At 34.9% G+C, this 7742-nt stretch overlaps 1 protein-coding gene across 7 annotated transcripts in view; it reads right to left on the bottom strand.

The window, feature by feature from the left end:
• Positions 1-855: 855 nt before the first annotated feature.
• Positions 856-7742, bottom strand: part of FLRT2 (fibronectin leucine rich transmembrane protein 2) — a 101470-nt gene continuing 94583 nt past the window's right edge. For all 7 annotated transcript variants that reach the window (XM_073895689.1, XM_073895692.1, XM_073895688.1 and 4 more), the window contains one exon: positions 856-7742. This exon is cut by the window's right edge and continues 6937 nt beyond it. The gene's annotated coding sequence lies outside the window, so the exon portion shown is untranslated.

Here is a 7742-nt window from a genome sequence, read left to right as displayed (position 1 = left end):
TCATATCTCCACAAAACACGTTGCTTATTTTTCCCTAAAAATGTATGTTACACCAGAATGTATTAGCCCACACTTGATCACTGTTATGTAAAACACAATTTTAATGTGTTTTACATTTAGTTTTGGTTGGCTTTTTGTTGTTGTTATTGTTGTTACTGCTCTTAAAATGTTGGTAATTTTATATAAACATTTTATGTACTTATTATTTTTTTCCTTATGCTGATTTGTTTGTTGTTTACTTTTCAGGGTGCACTGGCTTTTTAAAACAAACTCACCTTTTGGTAATTCTTTCATTAGTGAAAGCTACCTTTGTTAAAATAAATTATTTCAAAAACAAGCCTCTGAAGTTTTGAATTTCCTTCACTATGCAAAATTCGTTAAGATTAACAACAATGTGCTTTCCCTCCAGATAACTTCATCTTTGATTTACTCAAAAGTTCCTAAACTGCCAAGTAGAATTTTAATGTTTTGGAAAAATCAATACTATTAAATAATTTTGTAATATTTGCTTCGATAAATTCCTTTTAAAATGCTATTTTGGTCCTTTAGAGAGTAGCATAATCCTTAACTGACTTTTGAAAATAATTATTTTACTAACTAGGTTACGTTTTATTCAATTCTCCTTATAGAATTAACAAACTTAAAAATTTCATAATAAGGACCTAATGAATGAATGATATTTTAAAAGAAGTGAATAGATAATGATACCTCGATTTGCATCCCAAAGATCACTTTCTAACTACACAGCTAAAAGCCATTCGTTTAAAGTATCCATCACTAGACTGGAAAGTCTGAATTATACAAAAATCTTTAGTAAATTATTAAATTCAGAGGTATGATGTAATTAATTGAAGGTATCATGTACTGGTAGGGATTCTTAGGCAACCACTTTAAGGCCAAATATTAACATCCAGAGCTACCTGGTAAGCAGCAGTTTTATAAATGTATTGAATGTCCTGGAAAGAAGTATTTTCTGATTATTCTAAAAATTCATTCTTTATTTTTAAGATCATAATTGTATACTTTTTCAAGGTTCAAAGATAAGAAGTGGCACAGTCAGTGTTAAAATCTGTTCTATTTCATCAAAAATAAAGCACATTTATCATTCAGCATTTTCCTGGGTATTCTTCTCATAATTTCTTTTCTGTTGAATATTTAAAGTTTAATAGCTATTACATAAAAGGCTTACAAAGATAGAAGATGCACTCAATATTTTAAGAAACAATCTTGCTTTATACAAGTTTTATTGTAGGGAAATCTATCTTTAATTTTTATTGAAATAAAGTATTTTATAAATATGTCTACTTAGTAACATAGTTTGAACTTCCCTCTTTTGAGGGAAAGATAATTGAGTTAATAAGAATGAGTTTTGTTTCCACTTTCTTCTCTTTCTATTCGTTGCAATTTTTCAGCCACGATGAGTTGAATGAATCCGTCACTGCACCGAACACTTGACATAAGTTATCTTGTTGACTCTTCACAAGTACTGTTACCCCATTTCACATATAAGGGCAGTGAAACTTAGAAACATTAAATAATAACACACAGGTACAAAGTGGCAGTTCTTTGTGATCCACGGCTCTTTTGATAATTGTGCATATTGCTTCCCAAACCTATTGAGCTTACTGTTGCTGTCGCTAATGGGGGGCATGCTAGTCTTTGTAATAAAGTCAATGAAACTGAGTGTTTACATGCTCCCTGTTTTCTATCATATACACATCTTCCTGAAATATATAAAAACATATGACAAAAATTAGCCCAATTCACTACAGCTAAACTTCATGGAAAATTGACAAGGATGAAACAGATTTTAAGTCCAAATGAACTTAAAAAATCAACCAAAGTCTTATGTTCTTGACTAGTCGAAACAAGCCGGAGAGATGAGTGGTCTTACTCATGATCCAAGGGAGACCCAAGCCATGTAACCCAACTTTCTGTACATTAACTCCATATATTTTCAGAAAGTACCTGACATTGAGTATGTGTCAGGCCCTGTGCTGGGTGATTGCTGCAGACGTAAGTATTGTAATCACCCCATGGTCAAAAAAGAAAACTGAAGCATAAATATGCTCAAGGGCCAAGGTTAGTGTGGACCGGAGCAAGGGTAACTCTAGCTCTGGACAGCTTTGAACTCAGACTCAGAGGGATTCCTCATGTTCAGTAATTTAGCTCCCATACAATAGTCTGTATAGAAACTGCTGTTCTCTGTCAGAGGTGATTGGCCTCCATTGCAAAGCACGGGTTCCCGTTTTTCCAGATACACCAGTGGAGTGCACTGTATTTCAACTAATGAGGCCAATATGTAAAATATTTAACAATAGAAAGAGCAGGGGGGCAATCTATCAAAACAGCCCAAAGAGGAGAGAAGAGAAATTGGCTCTATACCACGGGAATGCCAAGTATTGATTTATACCTGCCGAATAACTGCCCTGAAACCAATTAAACTCTCCACTCAAGAACTAGAAGAGAACGTATTTTCCCACCTAGCATCTGAATATCTCATCTCCTTCACTTATTAAATGAGGAATGGCAGGATAAAAAGGAAAATAATGCTAATATGGACCCCAGTGATTGAGCTGCTTTGAGACTATTTTAACTATCATTGACAGAAAGTGAACAAGAGGAAAAAGTATGACCTATCTGAAGAGGATGCATGCCTCTTAATTACAACTAGATTACAAAATTAAGAATGGCATTGATTGCAAAAAGTTAGCTCAGTGACAGCTGGTAGACGATTGCATCTGTATTGCAAACCCATTAAAATGCTCTTCCTGTTGGTGGCTACCAACCCCACTAGCTGCCAACCAAGTGCAGCTGTAGATCTTATGGTTGGTCATGGAGTAAAATGAAATAAAACTTTGCCATTTAACATTATAGATTCCTGAACAGAATATTATTATCTTGACTTTTAATGTTTTAATTTCCCAATGTTTTCCGAGCACTCCGTCCTAGAATGCATTTGATACTCCTGAACTAACTTTCAGCAATAATCCCATATATGTGTTCTGAAGATCAGAAAGGAAATGTGTTAGCTACACTATAAAGAAGTCTATTCTTTTTTCCATTCAACAGTGCTGCTGAGTGGTCCCATCCGTCTTGAGATAGAAGACCTGGTAGGGCTCTGTGCTACCTGATGGCACCTCCCTTTCCCCAACTTTTCCAGAAAAAAAAAAAAAGAAAAGAATAGGGAAAATGGAAAAACCCCTGTTGGACTTGTACTGATAACGGTTGTAAGCGGTTACATGGAATTTGAGATGCTAATTACTTTTGAATAGATGACTCTTACATATAATTCTGATTTTAATACACACAAAGTTTGGTCTCTTCATATAAAGTTGGCAATATGTCACCCTGTGCTCGCAAATGAGGTTTGTCTGGAAAAATACGTGGTGCTCAATGCCATGTACTCAGTGCTTCCTCGAGTCTGAGACATTGCCTACTGTGCTCCATGCCTGCAGTTCTGACATCCTCCATATGTGTCTGGCTTCACTACCTCTATTTCAGGTAGAAGAACCTGGTGACCATAAAGTATAAGTTATGAACAAAGCCAACGGGCAGAGACAGGTTTCCAAAATAAGTCAGCCTGTTTCAAGTCTGAGTTCTTATTAACTACCACCTCCCCTGCCTCCTTTATGGGAATATCATTTCTAGAAGAGAACTACTTATTCTTGTAGCAAATAACTGAGATAATATGATGTGAACCTCTAAATGATACATGCCATATTTTAGATATAAGATATGACACAGTGAATAATGGCTGTCCTGTTTGATATTCCTGATGGAAACAAAAAAATAATAATCCACTTCTGCGTTTTACATGTGAAAAATTCATCCTGACTACTAGCAAACTGTCAAAATGTTTTACTTTGACTTTATGTCTAACCATACTTCGGGTACTTTTCGTGACGATGACATTTTGTTGTAAGACAGTTCATCGAGGTATCTCTTTATATGCCTTTCTGCAAGTTGGTTCAGAGCTTTTAGGTTGTCTGTAAAATATTAAAAAGTATGTTCTTCAAATCATTTGAATAGTTCTCTCGGCCTTCCTTGTGGGTATAGACATATCCTGATTTTGTAATAAAGCTTTCAAATCAGAAAAATGTGTGGTTACCAAATAATCATGAAAACAACAATTTCTATAGAAATTGTCATGGGTAAACAAGAGGTTTTTTTTTTTTAGAAAATGTATGTTTTGTTTATTCTTATAAAGTGCATATTGTGGCATTTGAGCAAGGTTAATTCTACAAATCCAGAATGCCACAGAACATTCTGAGGCTTTTTAAAAAAGCACCCAGCCATAGAAGATTGACAAGGTAGCTATTATTTGAGCTGCTGCTGTTTGGGTAAGCCTGACCCCACAGGGAGTCTGATATCACAGCAGGGTCCCACACATTCTATTCACAGTTTACCCAAAAGCGTGTACTAAACACCTGCCAAAGTGGACACTATACTCAGCACTGGATGAGATACAACAATTGACAGAGTATATGTCCTCTGTCTCCAAGGGGCTTGGAGCATAGGCAAGAAACAGATCCATGAAAAACCGCAACATACAGATGCCATAAATAAAAGTATTTTAAAGTTATATTAGCTGCACAGAGGGCTCAGATAATTGACAGATATGATTTGAGAAATTTCCTGAAGGGGGGGGGCCCTTGAGTTGTATCTTGAGGAAGGAACAAGTCACTAAGCAAAGGAGAAAGTCAATGTCATAGGATAAAAGACCTTCAGCAAAACTACAGCTGTCTGAAGGAGTTGGAGGTTCCTTGGAAATAGACTCTGTTCATATCAAATATGGATCTATTTCTAGAGCACATAATGAACTAGGGGGACATACTGGTAAGGAATGTCAGAGAGCAATGTATATATGACATATGCATCATACAAAGAGTTTGAATTCTCTCTTAAAGTCATGGCGATGGAAACAAAGACAGTGTCACAATCAGGCCTTCTTTACAGATCATTCTCCTTTGTCCCACAGGGTATAGGGAAGGTGTAAGTGGACCAGAGACCACGGGAAGGGTCTTAACTACGTCAGAGTTTGGAAACTGAGAGAAGAAAATACATTCACGAAATCTTACAAGTATTGGAATTAGAAATGTTGCCAGATTATTTAAACGTAAGAGTGTGAGCGCTTAAAGAAAGCAAAAAAAGTGGGAAAAGTTTAGCCCGTGTATTGAATGCCAGTAACTTCCAGGGAAAATTTTCAATGATGCAAAGTTTACTGTCCTGGAAAACAGTCTTATTCAGGAAAACTTACCAGACCTCAGCAATTATTTGTGGAATGAAAACAAAATGAAACTAACAAAGGCCCCTACGACCCAAATCAGGGAGTTTAGCAGACTCTCAACCAGGGCAATTTTATATTTGCTTAAGGATAGATTGATCCAATATGGAAGTTGGTTATGTCATTAAAATGATCAGAATCTCCTTAAGGATGTAATAAATTTTTCATTTAGTTTAGACTTCATACCAAGAAAATGGGCAAATGGGTTCATCAGTTTGTGTGTGTGCTAAAAAGGCATCTGTTTTAGAGTGTATTATTACAAATTCTTTATCCTTAACTTTCAGTATAACTAATGAAAACAAAGCTCCTATAATATCCTCTAAAGCACACGTTTTCTATTTGTGCTATGAAAAGAAAAAAAAAAAAAGCGTAAATCCAGAAGCCAGTTTGGTCAGGCCCTAATAGAGTCTGACATATGAGCATCTACAGCTGGATCTACAAAATACTTCGAGCAACCTCTCAAGTATGAAACAAATTCATTACTAAAAATAACCTGACTCAAGTCCTTTTAATGGTTCTTTCAGCTCACCCTGTGGGTTTAAGTATATCTTGATTCCGTCCAAAGCTTTCAAATCAGATAAATGTGCAGCCACCCAATAATAACAGACATAGAAATTCTATTAAAAAAAACAAGGATGGGTAACCAAGGGATTTAAAAGACAGATATTTTCAGGTTTTTAGAATGATTCCTTGATTTGTCATGAACAATAATTAATATATGCATCCACTGAGTGAAGTCGTGATATCTCCATCATCACAAATTTTAACCATTGACAAAGAAGTTGTCTTGAAGCCTAGTCAGTCTTAAAGCTAGTCAATTTATTAAGAGACAGGAAATCATTAAGAGTCTAAGAGTCACGTTTAGGGTTAATTTCGACTCTTGTCATTTACAGGTTTTGTGATCATGGACCAATCACTATACTTCTCGGGAAGCTGAGTTTTACAATCTGAAAAATGATGATAAAGTACCTTACATGGTTAAAGACAAAATGTGACCACATGTATCAAAGCATTCTGAATATGTTCTTACATAGGTGCTCAATAATTGTAATGTGCCATTATTCTTGTTTTAGATTAATTTATATTCAGGTGCCCAATGGAAATTTAAGGTTGCAAGTCTAATTACCAAACACAATTCCTAAATGTTCAATCACGTAGTATATGTTAGAAAATTTAATTCAAATTCAATTCTAATTTTATCAGTGCACTACCACTTTGTGTCATCTATTAAACACCAAGATCATCTAATATATACAACAAATGCATCATCAAATTTACCAAGAAGTACATATGTTTTTTGTTTTGTTTTGTTTTTTGTTTTGTTTTGTTTTGTTTTTTGTCGCCTTAGACACTCTGTTGAGTTTGAGAGAATGTAAAGTTATTACACGGTCTCTGAGACTCTGGAATATGTTAGAAAATGAGCTTATTGCATGATCTACGAGCTCCTTAGCAGCAGAGTCATATTTTTCTCCGAATCCCCCAGAAGAATCTAACATAGTACTCTGTAGAAAGTAGATGAGGAGTAAATACTTTGAATGGACAGATTTCTTTAGTAACACAGGAAAGTAGAAGATATGATTGACTTGCCTAAGACTGTATTTTATCCTTCTATGAAACTTCTGAACTCAGCCACGTGCCTGGAACAAAGTAGAAGGATTTTAATAAACTTTTTTTCTTTAATGAATTGTATTCCTTGACTAAGGGTCTGGTCTTCACAGAGTAAGGTCTGTAATTCTTGGTAAAAGTAACTAAGAGTTGCCTGGACATTACTTGACATAAAATCTCCCAAGTGTAATATCAATCACCTGTTACCACCGTCTTTCATACTTAATTTTCCAATAGATAGTCTACAAATAATTAACACTAGTTAACTGAAGTGTCATGATTTTATTTCCTGATTTAATCTCTGTCAAATATATTATTAGTGAAATGGCCGAGAAGAGTTAGAGAAAGGGCTCTGGCAAACTGTGAGATTAATCTGAGTTGAACTGGAGCATATGAATAGATACATTTTCATGAATGCTCATTGGAAGTATGGGTGGATGAGCTATAAAGAAATCTGTAGTAGAAATGTACCATGAGAATTTGTAAGGAAAATTGACAGTTAAAACTGATAGCTTATGTTTTGAAATAGGGAAAAAGACGATTCTGATTGGATAACTACATTGGTATTTATCTCTATCCTAAACAACACAGATTTCACAAATATAAAACAATATGCTTGATGTATGTGTGTATACTGAAAAGATATTCATAGAAACACACAATCTAGTTGGGAAATAGAAAAGAACATGAAGATGTCATTTAAACCCCTCACACAAAAAGAATCAAATGACCTTAAAAAATACAAGTTGTCTTCAAGGTAGGAGAGAAGGAAAAATCCTACTACTTTCTTCATCCCTGCATCATCAGGAAGCATCCCACATTTCTTTTTAACAATAACAACACAAGTATT

The sequence above is a fragment of the Callorhinus ursinus genome, unplaced genomic scaffold, assembly GCF_003265705.2.
Source record: "Callorhinus ursinus isolate GAN/ISIS: 27379988/994484 unplaced genomic scaffold, GSC_fseal_2.0 scaffold8, whole genome shotgun sequence".
NCBI lineage: Eukaryota > Metazoa > Chordata > Mammalia > Carnivora > Otariidae > Callorhinus > Callorhinus ursinus.
Note: the sequence above shows the minus strand (reverse complement) of the source record. Positions and strands in the feature narration are given on the sequence as shown.